The sequence below is a fragment of the Pongo pygmaeus genome, chromosome 16 (genome assembly GCF_028885625.2).
Source record: "Pongo pygmaeus isolate AG05252 chromosome 16, NHGRI_mPonPyg2-v2.0_pri, whole genome shotgun sequence".
Taxonomy (NCBI): Eukaryota; Metazoa; Chordata; class Mammalia; order Primates; family Hominidae; genus Pongo; species Pongo pygmaeus.
The window spans coordinates 74,116,582-74,131,258 of record NC_072389.2 but is presented as its reverse complement, the minus strand read 5'-3'; the positions used below and the strand labels follow the sequence as shown (position 1 = coordinate 74,131,258).

General features: G+C 47.4%; 1 protein-coding gene across 2 annotated transcripts in view; it reads right to left on the bottom strand.

The window, feature by feature from the left end:
• Positions 1-14,677, bottom strand: part of CORO2B (coronin 2B) — a 149,474-nt gene that overhangs the window by 111,500 nt on the left and 23,297 nt on the right. The window contains exon 2 of one of the 2 annotated variants that reach the window (XM_054451390.2): positions 13,109-13,209. The exons of the other annotated variant lie outside the window; for it this stretch is intronic. The gene's annotated coding sequence lies outside the window, so the exon portion shown is untranslated. The remainder of the gene's footprint in view (positions 1-13,108; positions 13,210-14,677) is intronic. 2 annotated transcript variants of the gene reach the window in all.

Here is a 14,677-nt window from a genome sequence, read left to right as displayed (position 1 = left end):
CAGCATGGCAGTAAAGCCAGCAGGCCGGGCAGCAAGAGACCTTGGTGGGGGCTGGGTGACCTTGAGCAAGACCTTCCCCTTCTGTTGGAGTCATAGTAAAGTTCCAAAATCTATAAATAAGACTAAAAATAACGCTAAGTACTTTTCTGAGAAGAAACTAGGATGACCAGAGAGCTTTCTAAAGCTATACATTTCCTGCCCAAGATTCTTAACCCTTTTTCCCCCGAATAAGTGCATCTGAGGTGATGGGGAAGAGGCAGGGGTATTATTTTGAGAAGGCTCCAGTGATAATTCTGATTAGCTATATCCCTGACAGCAACCCAATTATGCCCATCATTATACTGTTTACTACAAAAGCACAGGCCATAGAGTCAGTCCTTGGGCAATTACTTAACCAGTCTGAGCTGGGTTCTTCCATCACAGAACAGAGAAAAGGCTTCATGTTGGACAGGGTTGCTGGGAGGAGGGAGCGAGCTGCTGTATGTAAACCACCCAGCAGGTCTGGCCCACAGTAGGTGTTCTATAAACGGCAGCCTCCTCCACCCTGCTCATCTGGGCGAAGTTTATGTCTCTATCAAACAGTAAGCATCTAGGAAGGAAGGTTATGGTCTTCTTTCTTGTCTCAGTCCTTTCGGGCTTCTGTAGCAAAATACCATAAACTGAGTGGCTTATGAACAACAGAAATTTATTTCTCATGGCTCTGGAGGCTGGGAAGTCCAAGACCAGGGCACTGGCAGATTTGGTGTCTGGTGATGGCCCACTTTCTGATTCACTGATGGGCCTTCTAGCTACATCCTCACATAGTGGAAGACACAAGGGCCTCTCAGGGGTCTCTTTTATAAGTGAACTAATCCCATTCATGAGGCCTCAACCTTCATGATTTATCATAAAGGTGACTGGTTAATGACCAATCACCCCAAGGGCTCCACCTCTTAATAACTTTAGGGGTTAAGATTTCAACATAGATTTTGGAAGAACACAAACATTCAACCATAGCACTTCTGCTTCTCATCTAAGCCTAAGCCACAGCCAATGGCTCAGGAATGGAAACATCACAAATATTTGAAAACCCTTTTGCATCTCACAAACATCCACTGTGTGATTGCCCTACACCAGGCCCCCCGGGTTACGGGGACACAGAGAGGAGCAAGACCTGGCTGCACCCCTCAAGAGTCCTGGTCCAGGGAAAATGACTGATTCTCTGTCCACTTTGATTAGAAAGGATGACATTAGTCCTGTCTCATGGGTGCCCTAGGGAATTACTAACTAATTGGGGTCACGGTTAGTCAGAGAGCCCCAGTTAATGACCAAGGAGTGCATTCTGAGCCAGCCTAGGAGCCCTGGGAGGTGGAGGATCATTTCTCTGGCTGCCCTGAACCTGAACTAAGCCATTACTCCTGCTTCAGCCAGGAAAGCCTGCTGTGGCACCCACAATGCCCTCACCTCTCTACTCTCAGAGGCGGCATTGAAAAGCCCAGCTCCTGTACACAGCATCCCCACCATCCCACCCTCTCGCATCCCAGTGCCTGGTAAACAGGACTCTGTGGGGAGCAAGCCCCCACCCCACCCGACTTCCACACACAGGAGCTTTGTCCCAGCTGCTGCTGCATAATACATGGGCGCAGGCCCGGACCAGCCTCGGGACCATCTTGGACAACAGGCCCGTCACTAAGAGGCTGTGAGGGGCACAGTCAGGACACAAAGCACTCCAGTTAGAGCTGAGAGGAGCGGATAAAGGGCCCGCTGCAGCCCTGGAACCAGCCCCTCCCCCAGCACACAAGGCAGGAACGGAAAGGAAGCCGCTTCCCCAGAGGGCTCCCGGGAGTCCTGAAATCCTCCCAGGCACTTTCCAGCACAGCCTCCAGACACATCCTTGACCGTGAGGGCTCTGGGGCTTTCCTCTCATGACCCTCTAAAGTCATTCAGGAGCTCTCCTTGTCTTAGTCCCCATGTCTTTTCTTTAAAATAGTTTCTCCAGCAAGTTACTGACTTGGCAGGGTCTGGTATGCTCCCTTGTGTCTTAGTGGTGGTTTCTAATCTTGGCTGGCCCAGAGGCTCCTCATTTACCCAAACTCATGCATTAGAGGGAAAACAAGAAGAATAAGAGAGGGACATTATGAATCACCTCCCAGGTACTTCGTAAAAGAAGCTATGCACAATTTTATGTGATAATACGGCAGCTTCCTTTTGCAAGATATTTAAATAGAACAAATCCACTTGCAACTATCTCTATAGAAGCAGAATTGGGGACTTACATGTAACTGATTTAACAATAAAGATCTGGATGATTTGTTTCTGAACCACCCTGATAACACATTAAGATGTGTTCACAGGTTCTCCCTGGCACAGAGACATATATTCTAGGGACCACTCCCAGAGATTCTGATTCAGGAGGTCTGTGTGAGAACCCAAGAATCTGCATTTTAACAAGCACCCAAGAGATTCCAATGCAGGTGGTCCACTGATGACACCTTTAAGGCACTGTGATGATTGAAAAATTATGGGCTTCAAATATACAGATAAGTACCACACACTGGTGGTTAACTGAACAACCCACAACAAACTAAATCTATAATAAGGAAGCTAAACTCACAGCAATTTATAATTGAAAAGCAAAAATAGCAGCAATTGGACACTGGAGCTAAGTCAAGATGACAATGAGAACAAAGTGTTCTTACTAAGACTTTCAGGAGTTTCAGCCATCTATACAGGTACACACAGTAGGAGCTTTGCCAAGGACTGCAAAGATGCCAGACATCTTAGTAGAATATTGATTTCAAGGCCCTGAAAAACTCTAGCGATGTGCTAATTTAGGTTTACAAATGCAATGGTTTGATAACCCCTGTTTAATTCAGGAGGATATCTGTAAGCAGCTTTTGGTTGTATATTAAAATAAAAGTCTATGGCATTGTGCGCCATTGGTTCTTAACAAGCCAAGGAAGTGCTTGCAATTCCAAATCTGTTCTCAATCCTTCAGGGAGAGCCTTGCCAGCCACCAGGGGACTGAAGACTGGTCCTTCGAGATTTGCCACATAGAGAGAAAGAAGGGAAATTCTGAGAGGGTTGAAATGGGGAAAAAGTCAGGTTCAATCTATTTTGATGAACCTTAACTTGATAAGCCATTTTAATATGCCACTACTACCATCACCCGGATTTTTGAAGCCCTGAAGCTCTGGGTTTGAAGATCTATTTTTTGCAGAAATTGCTCATTTCCCGTTCTTCTATTCTGGATTCTGTTCTTCTATTCTCTCTCATAGTAATAGTCTCAGTTTTTATCAGGGAAAAAGACTACATTTCCCAGCTGCCTTTGCAACCTAGTATGTGGTCCTGTGACAAAGTGTTGGCCAACTGAATGTAAGCTGTAGTACAGTGTGGCAGCTCCTGGTCATCTATGAAGGAAGGGGAATGCTTCAGCTTCCTTTCGTCCCCCTTTCCATAGGTAGAAACATGGACATGGTGGGGAGCCACCTTAGACAACAAAGCAACAAGACAAGGAACCTGGGACCCTAACAACTTGGAAAAGCTGAGCCACCTTCACAGCCCAGACACTTACATCCAGACTGTGATGTGAGAGAAAAATGAACTCCAATTTTGTTTATGCCATTTTGGATCTTTATTAGAGCAGCCAAAACCATATCCTCACCAAAGCCCTGTTTTAAACTCCTATTTCTCACTCTTCCATCACCCTCAGGACGGGATGCGAGGAGAAGAATTTCTGACCCCTGATTTTGAAAGGAGCCACTTAAGATAAAAGCACACAAGCTAAGACTAAAGGCTGCTGCTTCCATTACATGCCTCTTCTAGACTTCTAGAGAAAGACAGAAAGCAGGAGGTCCCATGTCATCCTGAATCTGGCCGTACTGATTCCCTGTGCAGTCCCATAGGAGTGAATGGCTCTGATGTCCTGGACCTGGGAAAGGAACTCCAGAAAGTTGTTCCAGGCCCTAAGGAAAAATGAGCCACAAGGAGCAAGGGAGCTGGGGTCAGTTACAAACCAGATACTGTCATCTTTCTCTCCCCAAATGCTGGGAACTCCCAAGCTACAGATTTGCAGAGCTGGCGGAATCCTAAAGATCTTCCAGCCCCATTCCCTTATTTGCAGAGGAGGAGACTGCGGCGTGCGGATCATGAGTTTCTTCATGTGAAGTCATGAGTTCATGGTCAGTTAGAGAGCAAGTTATCATCAGCAGACCAAGGTGTGAACTCAGATTGCCTGGCCCCATCCAGTTGAGTGCTCTTTCTAGACTTTGTGCTCCAACTGCTGAACAGCCTATCTCCCAGGAACTCAAGAGTGTGAAAAATCTTACCAAACAACCTCCTCTTAACCCAACAGCTCTCAGTTTTCCTGCTCTACCCCAGACCTCGGAGCACTCACTTCCACATCACCCATCCCAGTATTCCAGGACTCCTCTGCAGTGTTGGACATTTCTCATTCTCCTTTTCTCTGTCTCTCCTTTCTCTGTCCCTTCTCACGCACACCTCTTCTCACACATAAATGCAGTTATTCACTACTGATTTGTCCTTACAATCATCATTTCAAAGCCTATACACAAAGAATGCCACAGAAAATAAGAGCTTAATAAGTATAGTGCCCATCTTTATCCTTCCATATTCACATATGTACTTTTAGACCTTTTCAATGTGTACATGCATCTGCATCCAGAGCTTCTAAGATCCTCATTTGTTTTGTCTCATTTTATCTATTCCTGGGAATCTACTCCAATAAACAATGAGCAGTGTGGACACATTCCATGTTCAGAGATGCTTCTTAAAAGTAGAAAGTTGAGGCCGAGTGCAGTGGCTCCTGCCTATAGTCTCTGCACTTTGGGCAGTGGAGGTGGGTGGATGGCTTGAGCCCAGGAGTTTGAGACCAGCCTGGGCAACATAGCAAGACCCAGTCTCTATGAAAAATACAAAAATTAGCCAGCATGGTGGTGCACACCTCTAGTCCCAGCTACTTGGGAGGCTGAGGTGGGAGGATCACTTGAGCCTGGGAGGTTGAGGCTGCAGTGAGCTGAGATCATGCCACTGCACACCAGCCTGGGTGACAGAGTAAGATCTTGTCTCAAAAAAAAAGGAAAAAAGTGGAAAGTTGGAACAATCTAAATGTCTAACATAAGAGGCTAATAAAATATGTTTATGTTCATAAAATAAACTATTATATAGGCATAAAAATCATACTTTGAAGCACATTCCATATCTTAATAAATCTAATTCAATCAGTTGTAGAACTGACCATTATTTTACATTCATCTAGGAAAAAAATGTAGTAATTAACTATGACATGCTTTCAGTTGAAGATATATCCAAACAGAGAAAAAAAAATTTGAAATATTATAATCAGTAAAACATGGTATAAATAATACAATGGGGAAACGCTCCTGATGCCATGTTGTAATATCAAAGGCAAAAGGTGGGAAATTGTCATATACGGTCATAGGGGGAAAAAAACAAACAAACAAGTGAAAGGAAAACACCCAATGCAAAGAGTGGTATCTTGGGAGGGTAGGGTAAAGTATGATTTCAAAATTTCATCTTTACACTTTTCTGATTTTTCAAATTTTCCAGAATGAACATATATCATTTTTACAATCTGAAATAGACACTGTTATTTTTTAAAAATAAATACAAATGGATACAATGGAACAAGAGAATCATGGAGCGTGTTACTCCAGACTCTGCATTCTTCTTTTCCATCGTCTCCAACATGCGTGTACATATAGAGAGCTGGTTCCCACGAGTCACGCTCAGTGGCTCAGTAGTGGGGCGCATTTTCTCATGTTGATGAACCGAGGTTGGATTAGCTTAGCTGTTGTTCAGTACGTGAAATGTTTCCCACTTGTTTTGCTAACACAAACAAAGCTTTGTACAGAGTACTTCTTTTATTTTCCCCCTGGGATTCTTTCCTTGGCTGCATCGAGGGTGTGGAATGGAAGGTGCTACCTGCCATCAGCTCCGGGTGTTAGTTCACATCTTTGTGAGTGGGAGTCAAGGGACAGTGAGGTGTCTAAGGTTCATTTCCACGCTGATGCTCTGTTTCTCTATATGAATATCCTGGACTGGCTTGATGCCCTGTTGGCCTCCCAAACCTGCCTCACAGAAACGGAAATTATTTGACTGGGCCTCAGAGTACCCTACTCTGCAAGGTGAGAAGCCATTTTAATAAGTGAAATCAACACATCAATGCCTTGGGAGTAACATATACTCAGGTATAGAAGGCAGAGACATAGGATCTAGTCTGGGACCAGGTTTCTACAAATTTAAACGCACAGGATGCTGGAGGAGGGGCTTTGTGATGGAAGGATGGGAGAACAGGAGGGGAGAGAGGATGTATGAGGGAGGGGATGTGAGCGAAAGAGCAAGAGGTCTGTTGTTCCTGGAACAAGGGGGTCTAGAGATCAGGGAGGAAGACAAGCCTGGGGCCAGGCAGCAAGGGATCTTAGATGTTAAATTGGGGGGTAAATAGGAAAAGGATGCATGCAGGGCCCAAGCCAGCCCCCAGCCCTTCACTAGGCCTTGAGGCAAGTGCAGCACTTCAGGGCAGGGAGTGGTTCAACCATTTGCTTTGTAAACGAGGCACCAGAGAACCTGTCTTGTCCTGTGAAGTCCTAGCTCCTCTTCTGGGCACATCCATTGACATTTAGTGAGGGCTGCTGACACTGGAACCAGAGGGCTGCAGGGTCCCTGAGGATAAGGCCCATTTCCCCGAGATCTCTGCATCGTTCAATGCCTACTACCTAAGAGGAGCTCAGTGATATTCACCTAGTTAATTCTGAATAACACATGGAATCGTCACCGCATCCATTTTCTCTCTGTGCGTGAGTTTCTGGCCAGGTTTTATCAAGAGAAGGAGGGTGGGTAGAGAGGAGCGGCTGGTTGCACAATTACAGGGCCCCCTGGGGATGGGCTAGCTGGCCAATGTGGATGATTCATGCGGATTCCAGGTCAAGCTAGCGTACTGAACCAGACCGCTTCGTGCTCCCCTACCCCATCCCACCCTGCCTGCCATCACAGTCAGTGACGCGGCCCCAAAGGGCCATCCACAGGCTGCTGTACAGTGGAAAACAGCCCTCCAGTCCCAGGGCATGGGCTGACCCCAGCTCACCCCTGGGCAGCCAGAGCAACAGCCTTCCATCAGTAGCTTTTATGCCTTTGATTAAGTCACAAGACGTCCTGGAAGAAGAATGGCAGTGAGGGAGCAGTGGGGAGGGGACAGCGGGCTCAGGCCTGGCAGCGGAAGGAGTTGAGAGACCAGCAGCAAAGAGGAGATGAAAACCCCATTTACTCCCCCAACTCCAAAGGAGATGCGGATTCGGGAGGGAAGGCCCCTGCCCTGGAGCTCAGACATTTCCCTTCCTTCTCCTCTCCACCCAAGTCTGGGACAGAGGCTCAATTCCTCACACCTAGATGCTTGATGTGGACCGCAAACTGATGCCCTGCCCCAAAGCCTGCACAGCCATGGCCCTCTTCTTAAATACAGGCCCTGCTGGGAGAAATAAGATGGTCACTAACAGCCTGGTGTGACTCAGTTCACCAGATCCTCTTCTCCTTTGCTAGATAACGCTTAGACAGGGAACAATGGGAGAGGACAAATTCTCTTGACAGCAAATGTGTCCCCTTCAGGTGACCATCCCCCCGACCACCACCACCACAAGGCCCCATGCTCACGTTGCTCTTGTCACCTGCAATCCTTTTCCCTCTCCCTGTGTATCTGCCTAACCCAAATCCCAACCATCCCCGGAGGCCCAGTTCCAATGCTGCTCCTTCCTTCCTGGAACTGAGTGCACCGTGCAGGCAGCGGGGGGCCCTGGCCTCAGCATTTCTCCAGGCACGTGGCTTCTAATTCCAAGTTGATTTCCTCTCTGCTGCACCTTGAGGATAGGGTCTGAGTTTGAGTGTTCATACTCTTTCTTTCTCTCTCTCTCTCTCTCTCTTCCTAGTACCCAGTGGGAGTTTTGGTAAATACTTGTTGAATGGGTGGATGGAGGCTGAAATAGCAAACACAGTGGAAGGGAATGATGATGCTGATGATGACGGTGCGGAATTTCAAGTCCCCTCCTGGAGCCCCATAACTCTTCAAAGCCAGCTGTGGGAAGCCTGAGAAAGGGCACTTGGGAGTCTGGGCGGGGGAGGGGCAGAGAACAAAGCCATGAGGCTCCAACCATTCAGGATGCAGGAGTGCTTGTTCATGGGGAGTTCCCTCCCTAGGAGAGGAGGAACTGAGAAGTAGAGGGGAGTATGTTCCCTGACCCACAGGTCTCTCATCATTCTCCAACAGATCCCTTCACTGCACAGAGCCAAGTCCTTGAAAAAGAGAATGTCCCCCAACACACACACTCACGCACACGTGCACACTCACACAGAGCAATACCAGGAAGTGGATGGGGGCTCCCTGGGGGAGAGAGCTGGGCTCCCAGCCAGTCAGTGGGTCAGCTTGGGCTGCCTGGCCTGGCCAGGGGAGTTGTCCTTCAGGCCGAAGTCCTCCAGGGGACCACAGTGTGGGGGAGGGAGAACCTGCCTTGCTGGCTTTTCTCCCAGGAGGCCTGGAAACTGTAACCAGCAATGTTCGGGTCTGGGCTGGCCATGCGCAGCCAGCCACAGGAGGCCAAGCCCTAATCACGCCACCCTGGGCCCCTGCCTAGCTCTCCACAAAGGAAGCCTGTGGGCCTGCAGTGGCCGTGCTCAGGCCCCCAGGTCTGGTTTGGGTTGCCTAAGTGCAAGGTAAGGAAACCTTGCCCCAGAGGTAGGTAGCAGGAAAAGTGAGATATGTTCTTTCACGCTGGTGGCATTTCACCGGTGTCAAAGGACACAGCCCTCTGCAAAGCTGTGGTCTGGCAGCTGCAGCTGAGCCCATGTAGACCCCTCACTCCCATTCACTCCCAAGGCCCTGTTTCATGAGGTGCTATGCCCAAGGGCAGGTGATTTTGACCAGAAGATGATAAAGGCCCTGGGGTCTTGTTGCATGGCATCTGCTCCTGGAGTCCTGGTCTGACCTCTCTTAGAAAGAAGTGAAAAATGAGAGCTAAAGGGGCATTTTTATTTATTTATTTATTTTATTTATTTATTTTTTTTTTGAGATAGGGTCTCACTCTGTCACCCAGGCTGGAGTGTAGTAACACAATCTTAGTTCACTGCAATCTCAAATTTCTGGGCTCAAGCAATCCTCCCACCTCAGCCTCCCAAGTAGCTGGGACCACAAGCACGCATCACCACACTAGGCTGATTTTTAAATTTTTTGGAGAGATGGGTTCTTGCTATGTTGCCCAGGCTGGTCTCAAACTCCTGGCTTCAAAAGATCCTGCCACTTCGGTATCCCAAAGTGTTGGGATCACAGGCGTGAGCCACCGCGCCTGGCCCAAAGAAGCTCTTTATAAAAAAGACTTTGAGGCAGGTTCCATGTCCTCTCCAGTGGAATCTGGGTGTGAAAGTGACCCTATGTGACTTCTGAGGCTAGATCATAAGGGATCATACTTCTTCTTTGTTTGTTGGAACACTTGCTCCTGGAGCCCCAAGTTATCATGTAAAATATCTGATTACTCTGAGGCGGCCATGCCATGAGGAAGCTCAAGCCGTGTGGCGACACCATGTGTAGATGCTCCAGTCAACAGTCCCTGCCCAGTCCAGCCTTCAAGTCATCCCAGTCCAGGCACCAAACATGAGTGTGAAGACACTTCCAGATGATTCTAGTCCCTCAGATGTCACCCCTAGTCATTTAGGTCTTCCTAGCAGAGACCCCAGACATGGTGGAACAGAGACAAACTATCCCCTCTGTGCCTGGCCCACAAAATCCTTGAGGCCCCTTGCTAACCCCTCCACCTACTTCAAAAGCTCAATATCTATCTCGAGCCTGGTGAGCCAGGGAGAAAACCAGGGGAGACTCAAGATGTTTGGAGAAGGCTCCTTCTTGTAGTGCCCTCTAGCTTTGGGTGTGAAGGCTCTGATCAGCTGGCTTGCCCCTTCCCTGGTTCTGAGTCAATCCACACTCAATGGAGGATATATTGAGCACCTACGAAGTGCCTGCCCTGTGCCAACAGCTCCAGGGGTCCCGTAATGTCTTCCGTGTCCATCCCTCCATGCTCAAGAAACTCACCCTCTATCTGGGGCCATCAGAAGCTGACCAAAGATATCAGAGGAAACATAACTCCATGTTCAGTTATGCTCTGGATTTTTCTGTGCCTGTCCCAGTTTCAAATACTCTGCCCCACTCTATCCATGAGCTAGCAAAATATCCTCATCCTTTCAATGTTTCTGTATCCAAACTGTATTTTCTACACAGCCTCTTCCACTCAGAAGCAGCTCAAAAATTCTCTCAGGCCATGTGCCAGAATTTGGGGTATTGGAAAATGTTTACTTTAAGGAAAGCGACTGACCAACAACTGTACCATTCAGTGTAGGAGGATGGTACTTACATGTGCTATAAGTCATGCTGCCCACATGTAAGGCCCTATGCTGGGAAACACAGGGACCATCAGTGCAGTCCTAGATTCACTGGAATTATCCAGGGAGCTTGGAATAAATGCTGATGCCCAACCACAGCCCAGAGGCCGTGATTCACTGGCCTGGAGGGATCTCCAGGTGACCCTAATATGTTCGCTTGGCTAAGCCCCACCACCCTAACTCCCTTTGCCTGAGGTCATTCATGCTCAGGGTTTTAAACACCATCTACAGGCTGATGGCTCCAAAATTCCCACTCCTGGTCTAGGCCTCTTTTTTGACCATTGGACCCTCCTTTTGGATTCTTGCAGTCACCTTTGACCTAACATGGTAGAGCTAAACTACTGGTCTTCTCCCCACCCCAATCTGCTTCTCTGCCACCATGACTTTCAGTAAACGAGGCTTCACCCACCCAGCTGCTCACCCTCAAAACCCAAGAGCCGGCCGGGCGCTGTGGCTAACTGCTATAATCTCAGCACTTTGGGAGGTCAAGGTGGGCGAATCACGAGGTCAGGAGTTCGAGACCTGCCTGACCAACATGGTGAAACCTCCTCTCTACTAAAAATACAAAAATTAGCTGGGTGTGGTGGCGGGTGCCTGTAATCACAGATACTCAGGAGGCCAAGGCAGGAGAATTGCTTGAACCCGGGAGGTGGAGTTTGCAGTGAGCTGAGATATTGCGCCACTGCACTCCAGCCTGGGCGACACAGTGAGACTCCATCTCAAAAAAAACAAAAAACAAAAAACAAACAAACAAAAAAACCCAAGAGCCCTCTGACTCCTCCCAACCCACTTCTAGGTCCTGTCCGTTCTCCCTTCACTTTCCAGTCTCGAAGCATCTGTACTTTCCAAATAATTTTTACACAGTTACAATCATGATATGCATAAAACTTTATGTCCCACCTTTTTCACTTAGCACGAATATTTTCCCACATTGCCATATCATTTTGGTATTTTAATTTTTAACGGCTGCAGAATATTCCATTGAATCAATGCTTCCTAATTTACTCAGCCAGTCTCATACCATTAGGCCTTTATTTTGTTCCCAATGTTTCACTGTTACAAATAATGCCGTGATGAGCATCTTGATGCATAGAGTTTTTCCCTGCCTTTGGATTATTTCCTTTGGACAGGTTCCCAGAAGCGGGATTACTAGGTCACAGGATATGGACATTTTTATGGCTTGTGGTGTCTGTTGCCAAATTGCTCTCCAAAAGGGTGATACCACTTTACTTTATGTGTCTTTGATAATGGTTTATACAACTTTGGACGACACTGCCATAGGACCCAGGACAGTGCTAAGCAGCTGGGAGACTGAAGTTTTTCTTTTCAAAACTTTTTTTTTTTTTCCTTGAGACAGAGTCTCACTCTGTTGCCCAGATTGGAGTGTAGTGGCATGATCTCAGCTCACCACAACCTCTGCCTCCCAGGTTCAAGCGATTCTCCTGCCTCAGTCTCCTGAGTAGCTGGGATTACAGGTGTGTGCCACCATATCTGGCTAATTTTTGTATTTTTAGTAGAGACAGGGTTTCCCTATGTTGGCCAGATTGGTCTTGAACTCCTGACCTCGTGATCAGCCCGCCTTGGCCTCCCAAAGTGCTGGAATTACAGGCGTGAGCCACCGCGCCTGGCCTCAAAACTTCTTAACAGCTTGCTTAATTTTCTCCTAATTATTAAAGTAAAAAATGCACAATCTAGAAAGGCAAACAGAAAAGTATAACCATGTAAACAAAAGCACCCATAATCCCACCTTATGGAAATAGGTTCTCAGAAGGTGTGATTTCTGATTGTTGGAATGCTGGGATGCAGAATTGGGGCTGAATTTACACAGAACGGAGGTTGTTTTTTTTTAATCACAACTTATACATAGAGAGGACTCCAGACTTTCCAGAGTGGTCCTCTGGGGAGGACACGCACATATTCTAGCCATGCTGCTGAGATAAAGTCACCTTTTTTAAAAAAAACCACACCTTTTTAATTTCCTGGTATGAAATTCTGCTTAGGGACTGGCAAGGCATTCTTAGGGCTATCCTCAGTGACGGCAATCTTTGCCCTTGTTAATAGGGTTCCTCTCCTCAGCCATAATCCCAGATCATTCAGGAACATGCTTGTTCTGCTCATGGTGGGAAAGGCGGTTTGGGGGGTCGGGGCTGACCATGAAGAATGGAACCAATTTCCTGATGGTAGAAGCTGCTACTAAGAGCTGCTCTCAGGAAGGTCCCAAAACTCTGAGCAATGCTGGAGCCCTGGAGTATGCATCAAGGGAAGGGGGCGCCCAGAGTGACAATACTGACAAGCAAACGTGATAAGAACGACGAGGGGCGGCTCATGCCTGTGGAGTGCTGACTGTGTGCCGGGCTCTGTGCCAAATGCTTTCTGTGTACGAAATACACTCAGTGCTCACAACGCTTCTATGGGGTAAGAATTTGGACCCCAGCAGTCTTGACTCCACAGCCTGGGATCTTATGCTGAACCTCCTGGTGCACATGTTCTAGTATGAGCCTCTGAAGGAGACCAGCTGCCCTTCTGAATTCTACAACATGGCACTCTTCCCCATGTTCTGTCCCTTGAGCTCCAAACTCAGATCCAGCATCCCCTATGTATTAGCCTGCTCAGGCTGCCATAACAGAATGCCACAGGCTGGGAGCTTAAACAACAGATATTTATTTCTTACAGTTCTGGAGGCTGTAAGTCCAACATCAAGGTCCAGCAGGGTTGGTTTCTGGTGAGGCCTCTCTTCCTGGTTTGCAGACGGCCGTCTTCTTGCTGTGTCCTCTGTGCACATGTGGAGAGAGAGTGAGCTCTCTGGTGTCTATTTTCTTATAAGGACACCAGTCCTACTGGGCCAGGGCTCTGCCTTTATGACCTCATTTACCCTGAATTATCTCTTTAAAGGCCCTGTCTCCAAACACACTGGGGGTTAGGGCTTCAACATATGAATTAGGGGGATACAATTCAGCCCACAGCACCATGTCACCCTAACTCTGCCCTAAACACATGGACTCCTTGACATCTGCTGATGACCTTGCACTGTTGCTGCATTTTGTCCTCCACGAAGGCTCTTCTGTCTCGGACCTCACACTAGTATTATTAGTAAGTGTGTTTTTTTAAGATAATAATTATTTGGAGGTTACAGGCCAACTTTCACTCATCTGTGCATACCCTCCCATCCATCCACTCATTCATTCATTCAATTCATTTATTTGTTTGACAACACAGTCATCCAGCAACTAGTTTAGTAAGCACCTACTGCGACCATGCACTGTGTTAGCCCTGGGACTTCCATGGTGCATAAGACACAGCGGACAATTCTGCATCCTAATTCCAGCCAACCTACCCACTTCTCTCTCCATCTGTCTTACTCTCTCAACCCAGGCAACCAATGTCTCTCACCTCCTATCCTAACAGACCCTTAACAGACCCCTCCTTGAGGAGGAGGCTCTTTGACACCTTCCTGCTCAGGGGAAACAGATGGTGTTAAGCCAGTGTGGAAGCTGTTTCTAGGCAAGGGATTGCAAAGCTTTGTGTCCACCCCCTGCCCCAAGAAAACGAAATTATACATATTCCAACAAGGGAAACACGTGTGCTTGCAAGATTCGTACAGGCAGTCCCTCTTTTCCCAGGAAACAGGCTTGCTTCCATGAGACATTTTTATTAGAATACAGAAAGGAATTGCTTCTTAGTGTTCTCAGGAAGAAAGTGGGTGTTGCACGTTGCACAGAACCTCCTTCACTGATGTACAGAACTATGAAACTGGCAGCCACACCTCACATCTATCATCCCTACCTCAAGGGGGGCAATAAAAGGAAGGGAAACCCCAGAGCAGGCAGAGCTATGAGGGCTCCCACCAGCCAGGCTGATCAGAGCCCTGGGAACCGTGGAGGTTACAGCTGGATCCTGTTTAACATAGTACATGATAGGGAGAGGCAGTTAAAGACACAGCAAGAGCGCTTTTTGCTCATCTCTCTCTTAGTGACCTAAAATTTCCATATAAAAGTGAATTACAACATGTAGGTAAAACGTGTGTGTGTGTGTGTGTGTGTGTGTGTGTGATCAGCCCCTAATTTGGGCAGGACCAAATATCTCAATCATGGCAAAACCCTTCCTGTCTCTCAATTCTTCCCTTCCACAGCACCAAGAGTGTTTAAAAAAAATTATTTCTACTAATCAGAAAAATACACGTCAGAGTAGTCTTTTAAAACATAAACCTAGTGTCATTCCCCTGAATAAAGCCAGTCAACAG